This window comes from Chlorocebus sabaeus, chromosome 4, assembly GCF_047675955.1.
Source record: "Chlorocebus sabaeus isolate Y175 chromosome 4, mChlSab1.0.hap1, whole genome shotgun sequence".
Lineage (NCBI taxonomy): Eukaryota > Metazoa > Chordata > Mammalia > Primates > Cercopithecidae > Chlorocebus > Chlorocebus sabaeus.
Genome location: NC_132907.1, coordinates 65,997,724 through 66,011,385, shown reverse-complemented (window position 1 = coordinate 66,011,385; position 13,662 = coordinate 65,997,724).

Below are 13,662 nucleotides of genomic sequence, written 5' to 3'. Positions count from 1 at the left end.
AATTTTATTGAGCCAAAAAATACTCAAATACACTTTCTGTGTATACATTAAATGTTTAAACTGGATTGTTACAAACTAATAATGTCTCTCTCTCTCTCTCTCTCTCTCTGTGTGTGTGTGTGTGTGTGTGTGTGTGTGTGTGTGTGTCTCCACCCCCTCCCCGTCTTTCACTTTCTCTCTCTTTGGCTTTTCTCCATTATCATTCTTGATATATTCGGCATACATCCTTAATATATAGGTATAGTTGACTAGGTTGAGTTGTTATTTGCACACATTATTTCTCTTCAAGGGTCACAAAAGACTTGTTTTTCTCATTCGGCCTGCTTGACTTAGTCTTCAATAACCTATATTAAACTGAGTGTAAAAGTGTGGAGATTTCTTAATAAAAAATTTGCATTTTTGTGTGGTTGTCTCCATGCATTGCAGACCTGTCTGACATACCACATTTTGGGGGGAGTCTGGAACATAAAGAGTATATTTGAATGGGACTTGTGAGAAGCAATCATACAAGTCTGTAATGACATATGATCGAATTAAAAAATAAGAAGAGAAATGCTATTATCCACAATATGTATTTTTTGTGTTATAAACACGGGATATGTTTTTTATATAAATTCAGAGGATTGTTTTTTTCTTAAAGGTCCATTCTCTTCTCTTTTCCTTATGGCACTTTTTATTCGATCTTTGTAGGTCACTCTAAGTGTCAGCCTACTAGGAATGCCTTCCTTGATTCTTTAGACATGGCATTTTATTGCTCATTTTGTACTCTCTTTTGTGACAGTTAATATAGTTGGAATTGATGTTTTTTAATAAATGTTTGTTTAGTGTTTCTTTTCCCAATTAGACTGCGAGTGCCATGAGGACTGAACAGAAAATATGTTTGTCATCATCTGTTATGTATCATAAGGACATTATTAAATGAATAAGTGAGTGTCTTTCATATATATACATATATATTTTGTTGTTGTTGTCGTGGTTTGTTTTTGTTTTTGTTTCTTTTTTGAGATGGAGTCTCCCTCTGTCACCCAGGCTGGAGTGCAGTGTCACAATCTCAGCTCACTGTAACCTCCACCTCCCGGGTTCAAGCAATTCTCCTGCCTCAGCCTCTCAAGTAGCTAGGACTACAGGCACACACCATGATTCCTGGTTAATTTTTGTATTTTTAGTAGAGATAGGGTTTTGCCATGTTGGTCTGGCTGGTCTCAAACTCCTGACCTCAAGTGATCCACCCGCCTCGACCTCCCAAAGTTCTGGGATTAGAGGTGTGAGTCACGGTGCCTAGCCCTCATACATGATAATAAAAATCGAGAAATTATTTTCTGATTAAGAAATCACATATATATATTATATACCTGTATATCATATACAATACATATATAAATCATAGAAATCTGTAGAGATTATATAATGTGCTCATGGAATTGCAGTAATCTTATGAATTCTAAGTAAAAGGATGTCTAGAAGTGGGGTATATGGGGTTTTTGAGCTAGTCCTGTAAGAGGTAGAAGAGGATATATTTTCAGGATAATTCGTCTATGGCACACTATTCTCCATAAAACATACGACTTTGATCTTATTATGTACTCTTGAATTTTATTGCATCTTTTTAACCGTTCCTGGTGAACATAGTGTGGACTACAGGTAGGAATATTTAACTCTAAATATATATAATGTGGGAAAGGAGCTTCAAGATTGTTGACTAGATACATCTGGTACTTGCTCTTCCACAAAGAGAACCAAAATAGTGAGTAGATAACTACACACTTAAAATAGATCACCTAAGAGAGGTCACTGGAATTCCTCAAAGAAGTGACAGGGAACACCTAAGTCAAGGAAAGATAGGAAAGCAAAGCAACTGCTTGGCTGGGATTGGTTGGGGGCTTGGAGACACTCCAAGTAGGGGGAAAGAGAGATTCTCGGTGTTCTCTATTTTCACCATGCTATCCTATCCATGGGAGAGCCCTTTGACCCATTTGGGCCCTGAAATCAACATGGGGAGTTGCCTGGAGAAAATGTAATAGGATCACTCTGGAGAGGGGGCCCACAGGGTGTCCCACAAACCCTCAAATCCTAAGCAGCTGACACTTTAAGGGTCAGAGCTCGAGTGAAGTGTACCCCCCAGATGACTGCCTACAGTTGTTCCCACTGAAAGCAACTCTGTCTTCCCCAATAGAAGGGCTACAGGCATAGCTGTTGCCTCCGCCAAGCATTCTGCTGGTGGCCTCAAGATTGCCCTGCACCTGCCTAACACAGAAAGTTTCTGTATCTGCTATCAGGGGACCTGAGGGCAGGTCTACTTGGCCTAATTTCACTCCCCCCGCTACCTGGGCACACTGTCCAGAGCCTGGAGATTGCCCAGTCCAGTCCACCACATTGGCACCTGAGAACATCTCTCAGCTGCCTGAGCTTGGACCCACTCAACAGGCCTCTGCCAACATACCTGATACCCATCTACACATGCCACACTTGAACCTGGAAACTGGCTCACCCCACCCATTACAACCAACACCAACACCATTGTGAACCACTTGGGGGTCTTTAGGGTTGTTCCAACATTGCTACTGTCATCACACATGCCACACCTATTACCCAGGGGCATGAGAACTTTCCCACCTGTCCAGCCCACTGTTACCATTTTCTGCATCTGACAAAGCTGCTGGGAGGTTCAAGAATGGGCCTGCCTGCACCTGCTAACACTAGTGTCAGTATACACCACCCTGGGTCCCAAGGACAGTTATACTTGATCCATCACTGCCATCAAAGGGGTCCAACTGTTATCCCAGTCACTATAGTCTCCAGTAGCAACTGCATCCTAAGCCACTGAGGGCAGCCACCACTGATTCTGTTATTGCCAAAAAAATCAAATGGAAGACATGCTATTGTATACAACCACAGTCAAAGCCAACATGCACTACATCCAGATACAGGAAGCCCAGAAGTTCTGAAGTAGATACAATTCAAAAAGGTCTTTTCTATAGCATATTATAATGAAAATGACAAAATCAAAGACAAAGAGAGAAGTCTAAACAAAGCATAAGAAAAGCACATAGTCATTTGTAAACAAACTCCCATCAGACTAGCATAGTTTTCTCAGCAGAAACCTCACAGATCAGGAGAGAATTTCAACCTCACAAAGTGCTGAAAGAAAAATAAAAACTTCCAGTCAAGGATATAATACTCATAAAGTTATCATTCATAGATGAAGGATGACGTTCTACTCATTCTTTCTCAGATAAACAAAAGTTGAGAGAATTTATCACCATCAGATCAGCCCTCCAATAAATGGTTAAGGGAGTCCCACACCCAAAAGTGAAAGAATGATATTTACCATCATGAAAAACATTAAAATATAAAACCCACTGGTAAAGCAAACAGGGAGTGAAAAATATTTAAATTATACTGTTACAGAAAACTAACAAACCACAACGGCAAGAAGAGATAAAGGAACAAATGATATACAAAACAAACAAATCAATTAATAAAATGACAGGAATAAGCTCACTTACATCAATAATAACTTTGAATGTAAACAAATAAAGCTTTCCACTTAAATGATACAGACTCATTAAATAGACTTAAAAAAATAATTCCGCTAGGTGCTGCCTAAAAAAAAGTCAGATATGACATGTAAACACACATATAGGCGAGAAGTTTAAACGGATTAATTTACCACTGATACCACAGAAATCCACAAAATTCATCAGAGACTACTATGAAAAACTGTATACTAAGAAAGAAACTGGAAAACCAAGAGGAAATGAATAAATTTCTAGATACATATGACTTATCCATATTGAATCAAGAAGAAATAGAAAACTTGAACAGACCAATAGCAAGGAATGAGATTGGATCAGTAATAAAAAGGCTCAGGACAAGATAGCATTATAGCTGAATTTTATTGAACTTTCAGAGAACTAACACCAATTTTTATCCAGCTATTTCACAGAATTGAAGAGTATTCCATGGTGTGTATGTGTCACATTTTCTTTAATCATTCTATCATTGATGAGCATTTGGGTTGGTTCCAAGTCTTTGCTATTGTAAATAGTGCTGCAATAAACATACATATGCATGTTTCTTTATAGTAGAGTGATTTATAATTTTTCGAGTATATACCCAGTAATGGGTTTGCTTGGTCAAATTGTACCATGTCCTTTGCAGGAACATGGATGAAGCTGGACGCCATCATTCTCAGCAAATTAAAATAGGAACAGAAAACCAAACACAGCATGTTCTACTCATAAGTGGTAGTTGAACAAGGAGAACACATGGACACAGGGAAGGGAACAACACAAGCTGGGGTCTGTTGAGCAATGACGGACAAGGGGAAGGAGAGCATTAGGACAACTATGTAATGCATGCAGGGATTAAAACTTAAATGATGGGTTGCTAGGTGCAGCAAACCACCATGGCACATATATACCTATCTAACAAACCTGCACATTGTGCAGATATATCTTGGAACTTAAAAAAAAAAAAAAAAAAAAAAAAAGGGAAGATTTCGTGAAACCCCGTCTCTACTAAAAACACAAAAGAAAAATTAGCCGGGCGTGATGGCGGGCGCCTGTAGTCCCAGCTACTTGGGAGGCTGAGGCAGTAAAATGGCGCAAACCTGGGAGGCGGAGCTTGCAGTGGGCCGAGATGGCGCCACTGCACTGCAGCCTGGGTGACAGAGCAAGACTCCATCTCAAAAATAAATAAATAAATAAATAAATAAATAAATAAATAAATGAAGAGGAGAGAATTCTACTCAACTAATTCTATGAGGCCAGCATTATCCTTATACAAACATTTCAGAAGATGTTTTTTAAAGTCAGATTCCAACCATACTATCTTTAAATATACAGTAATTTTTTAAATTACAATTTGACATATAAATAATTTTAAAGCTGTGTTGTATACCTATATGTCTGAAATTCAGAATTACTCTTAACTTTGTCTAATTTTAAATTTAATATTTAAATACTTGGGTCTTGATGGAATTGTTGCACCCTGTATGCTTTACAAAGGTATTAATCTATATATCTATACATCCATTTATAGATATTCAGACATGTTAGACATGTATGTATGTGAAGATTTTTAGAGAGTTTTTGATATTTTGGTAGCTGCTTGTGTTTTAACATTATATTTGTTTTACTGTTTTACCTTGCTAGTTATGTTTTTATATATCAAACACCTTCATTCATTTTATGATACAGATTCCTTGGGTTACTACATTAGCACATCTGGATGTGAGGCATGAAAATCTGTCTTTACAAAATATAACGAGAGATTTTTGTGCACAGTACCATTTAAAACCATTGGAACAGACCACAGAATGGCACCAAAAGGATTGTGGTAAGGTTGGCAACTGAGTTTGAAATAGTTGTGCAGGTTGTTCCTTCCAATTTCTCCACTCCTTGAGTTAATCCTATTTACAGAATCTGATGAGACAAATTTTATCCTAAACCTAATAGACTTGGCTTTCTAGATGCATGTTATGCAAAACATTTAAGATGAACTTGACCTTATCCTGTTCATCTTAGTAATATTTATCTTCTCCTTGAATGTAAATATTATATTTTAAAATATTCATTATTTTCTGTAGTATATATACTGTTATTTATAATGTTCAGTTATTAAATGTTTTGATTATGTATCTTTTATATTCATGATTGTATGCCATTTATTTTTCTAGCTGTCTAGATCAAACTATAGACCTAAGCATCTGCTGACCATGCTTCTTTCAGTCTATCTTATTTAAAATGTAGTGAAATGTCCTAATTCTTGAAAGAGGAATTTCTTTCCACTAGCTGACATGGTCCCTTGAAAATCTAGGCATAATTTAATAATTTAGAAATCCTTTGGGCATCGTTTGACATGGACTGCTTAAAAGCATTAAATAAATAAATAAGTAGGTAACATATGAGGTAATAATAAGATTGCCATGACATATAAAACTAATATTTAAATATTGAAAGTCGATACCTAGGAGTTCATAAATTTAATACTGACATAATTATAGCTTCCCATTCACCCTTCATTCTTCTAATCACCTATAACCCCCTAAGAAAACACGAAACTGTGAATCTACATAGGACAGAGGTAATTTAGATAGATCTAGTAATAAAGGCAGATTCTAGAGCATGATTACCTTAGTAAAGTTGTGGAATGGTAGTTCTGTATGGCACGGGAGAACACAATTTTCCCAGCTTTCCAACGAGTGCCCAACAGGTACAATCTTTCAATAGTACAGATTACTTTCTGTCTGGGCTTTGGAATTTTTACCACACAGTAACAGGATGATTTATTGCTAGACTAATCTTAATAGTATTCTGTGGTCCTTAGCAATTTGTTTGCCTACAGTCGTGGTCCCTTCTGCATACATTAGCCTAACACACTGTATAAAGCAATGCTTCTCATCGATACATTATCTTCTCTTTCCTAAGGAATATTTCTAAATAATGTTTAAATGTATATAGTTACCTCTTTATATATTACAATGTAGAATTTCTTAATTAAAGACCCATATGGGTCACAGTATTTAGGCAACACAATCTAATATTGAACATGTTTTAACATTCTGTATCAACGAATGAATCCATCTATTTATATTCAGTATTACACGTATATGTGGATGAATAATACTTTGAAATAGTATGGGTATGTGTTTATCAGTGTGTCTTTGCCTTTTTCTTCCATTGAAAAAGATAGCTTTGTATTTAATTTCTCATTGTCAGTACATAGAGTATCAAAAAAAGAGACATGGTTAATAACACCTTTAGGCTATCAATTACCAAATATTCAAGCCATAAGAAAACTTATGGGAAAGAACACTATTGGGTAAAGGTAGTAGTAGTTTTTAAAAGCTGAAGAGAAAAGTCCCTCTTAAGATTAACAAAATAATCCTTAAGCTGGATAGGGAGACAGAAATCACAGGTACTCAGCGCCTTGAGTCTATCTAGTGTCAAGCATCCTCGTAGTCCCAAAGAGGCCCATGAGTGTCCTAGAGAATACTGACTGTGTGATGCATTGAGGCAGATACATGACTGTTCAGAGAGAGGATAGAGAGGGTACCACGAAGGTGCCGGGGATGACAATTTTTTTTGCATGGTGATATGGGTAGGACTCAATGAGAAGATGATTTTTGAGCAAATTGTAGAAGGAATAGAAAAGCCAAGTATATTTCTGAGAGCAGATGTCCAAGTAAAAGTACACAGTCTAGATCAGCAAATCTCATCTCTTGTATTAGGAACAAAAACTCACCAGACAATTCAATAGTGTGTTTAGGGTTGTGAAAAATTGGCTTAGATTATAGAGATAAGGAGAAAGGACACAGACACATTCACCTGGTTATTGACATTGAAGGAAGGAATACTCATCTTTCTAGTCTTCCCCAAACAAATTGATGTGCTTAGGCTCTCCACTCCAAAGTTTAGGTCTCTGAAATGAGGTGGGGAGGTGCATAGGTCAGTGGAACCACCTCTCAGTACTTGGCAAAGTAGACTCTCATGAGGCAGCTTTAAGTCAAGACCGTTGCGTTCAGTGATACAGAAACATTTCCTTTTGGCTGGAGGTTAGAAGAAAAATATAGAAAGATCATTATTCAAAAAGATACAAAGAAAGCCGCACCAGGTTATTTTTAACAGGATCCTCAGAACTTCGATAAATGCTCAGACCAAAACCAAAGCAAAACAAAACAACACAGAAACAAAACCTATTTAGACTAGTAGTCAGTGTGCCTCTGTTTAGACTGATGGCCAACCTGTCTCTGAGAAACTGAAGAAGACTTTTTTTTCCATGTTGTCTCACAGTCAATAATAATGATTTTAATTGTGCTTACAGAAACGCAGAGGAAGTATATTAAGAGAACTCTGGTAAGTATGAAACTGTGATCTTAGTGGCTGTAAAATAATAAAAGAGCAATACAGGTGTAGAGATTGATCATCTGTGGGCAATCCACAAAAACAGACTTATCCACAATGTTAGAACCACAGAAAGTTAAAACACCCAAATGGAGGTGCCCAGTACGTAAATGGAATGTTGAAGTCTGGCGCTCAAGAAAAAAATCAGGATAGGTTGCAAGTCTTTGGGAGTCATCATTACATAAAAAATTGAAAATATAAAAATTGATTACATTGTTCATGTATGGCATGCATGCATTGTAAAGATAAATGGAGCAGAAAGAAATCCCAGGAAAACACTAATTTTAAAAGCCAGGAAGAAAGAGGTTCATGAAGAAGCATGGAAGGGAACATAGGTGGCTGGAGAGTTGCAAGAAATATCACCTGGCCCTTAATATGACCTGCAACATCATTTATCTGCACCCCAAGTACCTATCAGGAAGCATAAGTGCCAATTCCTTGGTGCTTTGCAGAAAATACAACCTTTTTGATGTAACCTTTGGGGCATGCAGTTTATCCATTCTACGTAATCTATCCCTAGATCACATCAGAACAGCTGAGGCTGCAAATATAAAGTACTTTATTTCAGCCTCCTTAGAATGGTTTTATTGAAATACCTTTGGCAACAGCCATTATGGGATGCTATAAGATATAGTTTTATGAAACTTGTCCTCTATTTTTTGTAAAATTGAAGTGTTCAATATATTGCAGTTTTCTGTGTGACGACTGACAGTAGGAACATCTTCTTGGCCACTCTACTGGGAATAGTAATGCTGTACCTCAGTAAATTTTCTGTTCCTTTATAACATTACCATTCATTTAGCTGATCAAAATTTACTTGCCTGGAAGAGGCAAGTAAATGGTCCAACTTTATCATAGAGGAGTTTAAGTCATATATTTCATATTTAACCTTACCTGGCTTTTTTTGTTTTGTTTTGTTTTTGTTTTTAACCTATGCTACTCTATTTTTATTTGTTTTTTATTGTTTCATTACATTTTCTTCTACTGAATGTATGAAAGTCAACTTAAACTATGCTATTTCCCTTTTACCCATTCTGATCCAGCATCCATCCTCCTCCACTTTGAACTGTGTCTTTGGAAGCAGGACTTTGTGAATGACATCAACCCAGTTCATTTTTCCTCGGGTTTCAGCATATCTTCGGCTAATGGGAGGTGTAGCCTAGAGATCTTGGGGACTGGAAGATGGTGAATGAGATTGAGCTGTCAATGTCTCCAGGGTTTTTTGTTTGTTTATTTGTTTTACTTTTTGTGCTGTGATTTGACAGCAGCCTTAACTTTTATCATGTTATTCCCACCTGTGACCTTTTTCATCTCAAGCCTAGATATGACATTGGCTTCCTACTATTGCTCTCAGCCTGGTGTTTTGCCATTTTTGTTTGCTTAAACCTATGCAAAATTTTATAAAAGTCACTCTTCTGCCTGTCTTCTATTAATTCTTGCCATGTATCTTGTTTCCTGTTGAGATATTTTCTGATCAAGTCATCTTAATAATTGTTTGATTAAAGACATTTTCTATTTTATTGTGTCCATCCACACATGAGTGTGCACTTACGGAATCACAAACATGAACTAAGTGAATTATTTTTATTTTTTTGAGTTAAGAGTCTGAAGCACAGAATGGAAAAAAAAACATAACAAAATTTTCTCTTAATAGCTTTGTTTAACTAGTCGTCTTTCTCTCAGTGTCACCTATACAAGTTAAAATTAACTTGTGATGGTACTATGGAACTGAACTGGGGTCCACTTGCCCAGTGCAGTAAGACCAGATATCTACACCAACGTTTGAGGCCACAGAAAGAAAGTTGATTATTTGCAGGGAATCAAGCAAGGAGGACCAGGCAGCTAACACCTAGCTCCTGAACACTCCAATGGTGTGTATGCAAGTGTTTATAAAGGGAGGGTAAAGTTCAGGAAAACAGAAGTTACAGGCAAAATTGTAAATCAACACATAGAAGTTAGACACTGGTTTTGGCCTAACAGGGAGAGAGATTTTGAAGCAGGATCCCACAGTTCCTAGGTCGATTCAAATATTTTATGATTTGAATTTGGTTCAGGAGGCAAAGCTTTGCCTAAAAATTTGGAATTCACAGAATGTTAGTTCTGGCCTGGGGATGTAACCTCCTCCAGGTCCCTGAGGAAGACATTTTAAAAAAAGAATGGTGATCAGAGTTCAGTCCTCAGTTCCCCTTTGAGATTTACATGCCAGTAGACCTATTTGGTGGAAGTCCGCATTTCTGAGTAACAACCCAGAGACATATGTTAGGATGTTACCTTTAGTTTCTATAGGGAACCATATATTCACATGACTCTAAGTCTTTTTACTATTGTTTTAAGTTACTATTATTTATTTATCAAGTTGCTTATTTACTTTTCAAGGCTAGTCAGCTCCCTGGAATTTCCCCTGAAGGAACTCAAGATTTTCTTTTATGTCCGTGTTTGGTGGAGCCCACATGTCACTAAGAGGGGGTCACTGCTCTCCTCCCTGACTCCTGGTGTTAACACTCTTACACAGTCCCTTTTAATTATGTCCTAGGGTTGGTATGTGTGACCAAAAGCATGTGGAAAAAGTAATGGTGTGAGTGATTCACGTGTAACGTTGCAGAAGACAGCTCCAAGCTCATATTCCTCCCAAAGAAATATTGAAAAACATGCAGAAACAGTCAGAACCAGCTCTGGCAGAACTCTAGAAAGGTTTACAGTAACCAAGTAAATACTGAGTTGAGAAAAAGGCAACTTCAAAACTGTTGAAAATGGCTTTTTCCACGATGGTTGACTGGATGCAGTCAGAAAATGCTGCTTCCACAGACAGACCACAATTTCAACGACACCAACATAATCTGAACAGATCTTTAGGGAGACAATGCTGAATGTGGATGGAGAAATGATGCAGTCACTGAGGCTGAAGAGGGAAGCAGAGGAGAACTTTTTGTGGGGTGTCTGAATGTTACCTCTGGTTTCTGCCCTAGAATGGCACCTGGGAAAGAGGTGACTGACAGGGCTGGAAAACTGCTCACACTTGCTACAGATCTCTGGGATTCCAGCTGAAGAGGACCCCATACCCCCAACAAATGTGGGAGCTGGTAGAGGGGTCTCCCTTGATATAAGACAGAGACAGAGCTGGAGCAGGCACAGAGCTGGGAACGTTTGAGCATGGGGAAGCTCTGGTGAAGCCGGCTATAGACACTCACTTCCTAGGGGCACCTGCCTCCCCTCTGAGAGGTTCTGGAGCTAGGGAGAAGGCAGGGTCTGCTTCCCTGTGGGACTGGGGCATATCTGTCCTGCAGGACGACTTGCCCACCAGTCCCTCCTGGGGCCCCTGCCTGACCACTCTATAGGAGTGTGTACACAATGCAGCCTCTGCTGCCTAGGCTGGGTGTTTTGCTCCACTCGCATGTGTTCTGGCAGCCTGGGAACACCTCAGACCCCATACCACCCCCAGAACCCAACCCCAGGCATCCATAGGAGGGAGCTACCAGCAGATCCTCTGTCCCAGGCCTGTGGCCTGTGGCTCAGGAGTCTCAAGATGTAATTGGTGATTGGCACTTGAATAGAGCAGGCGCCCACACTCTCAGAAAACTGAGAGGGTTAAGTTTCACAGGTTTGTGGGCTGGCATGGGACCTAGCCCTGGCTTTCTCCACAGGGTAGGTCTAGTAAGGGTATACCCTATTTCCTTACCAGATCTCTTCCCCAAGGGAGTCCTGTGGCCCAACAGACCTAACTACAACAACAACAAAATAGTGGACACAGTGACAGTGATGAGAGGTGGCTCCCCCAAAGCCCACAAGCTGATCAGGTAATGGAGTCACCTCTCTTGCCCTCACACCAGAGAACACAGCTGTAAACTCAAAGATACATAAAGGAACCACATGGCTGAGTAAAAGCCTATCTCCTGCCCATTGCTCTCAAGAGCCATCTACTGGATCACAGCTGAAGCTACACCAGAGATTACTTTAGAATGTCCACCCTGCAAAACCAACAGCAAAAATTCTACAACAAAGCCCTATATAAGAACTCTGGCAATTCAAAAAGCCAGAGTGTTGCCTTAAATCCAAACAAGCCCTTGAGCTCCCCAACAATGGTTCTTAACCAGTCTGAACTGTCCGAAAGGACAGACACAGAATTTGGAATCTGGATGGCAAGGAAGCTCATTGAAATTGAAGAGAAAGCTAAAATTTAATCCAAGGAAACCAAGCAATCTAGTAAAATGATTCAAAGCTGAAAGATGAAATTCTCATTTTAAGAAAGAGACAAACTGAAATTCTCGAGCTGAAAAATACATTATAAGAATTTCATAATACAACTGGAAGTACTAACAGCAGAATAAACTAAGGTAAGGAAAAAATAACAGAGCTCAAAGACCAGTTCTTCAAGTCAACTCAAGTCATACAAAAATAAAGAAAAAAGAATGAAGAAACATAAACAAAACCTCCGAGAAATGTGGGATTATATAAAGAGACAAAATCTGTGACTAATTGGCATTCCTGAGAGAGAAGGAGAGAAAAAAACAACTTGGAAAATATAACACATCTGACGCTATAGTCCGTGAAAATTTATCTAATTAAACTTGAGAAGTTCATACACAAATCCAAGAAATACAGACAGTCTTGACCAGATAATATACAACACAGTCATCCCCAAGGCACATAGTCATCATAATCACCAAGGTCAATCAACAAATCTTAGAAGTAGTTAGAGAGAACAGGCAAGTCACCTACAGAGGGAACCTAATCAGGCTAACAGTATACTTCTCAGCAAGAACCTTACAAGTCAGAAGAGACTGGGGGCCTATTTCTAGTGTTCTTAAACAAAGAAAATTCCAATCGATAATTTCATATCCTGCCAAATTTATCTTCATAAGTGAAGAAGAAATAAAATCCTTCTCTGGCAAGCAGATGTTGAAAAAACATATTTCAATTAGACGAGCCATACAGGAGGACTTTAAGAGAGTGATAAGAACGAAGTCAAAAGAACCACTTCTGCTACCACAAAGCACGCTTAAGCACATAGCTCACAGGCACTATAGAAGAACTACACAATCAAGCCTACATAAATACCAGCTAACAACACTACAGGATTAATATCACACATATCAACACTAACTTTGAATAGAAATGTGCTAAATCCCCCATTTAAAAGGCACAGAGTGGCAAGGCTGGATAAAAAGACAAAGACTCAACTGTCTTTTGTCTTGCAGAGACCCATCACACATGTAACAACATCCACAAGCAAAAAGTAAAAGGGTAGAGTGAGACCTTCCACACAAATGTAAAACAAAGTAAAACAGAAAGCACTATTTTTATGTCAGATAAAATGTAACTTAAGTCAATAAAAATTAAGCACATTGAAGAGCATTACATGATGATAAAGAATGCAATCCAATAAGAAGTTTTACCCCCAATATATATGCACCCAACATTGGAGCACCCAGATTTATAAAACAACTTTTTCTTGGCATAAAAAAGGACTTAAGACAACCACAAATAATATTGTGAGACTTCAACACCCTGCTGACAGCATTTGGCAGACCATCAAGTCAAAAAAAAAAAAAAAAAAAAGAACCTCTGGACTTAAATTCAACACTGGACCAATTGGATGTAATAAAACTCCATCCAACAACCACAGCATAGACATTCTTCAAACCTGCACACAGAACATGTTTTAAGATCAGCTATATGCTCAGTCATAACGCAAATCTCCATAAATTAAAAAGCCTGAAATCATACCATGTACGTTCTTGAACACAGCAGAACAAAA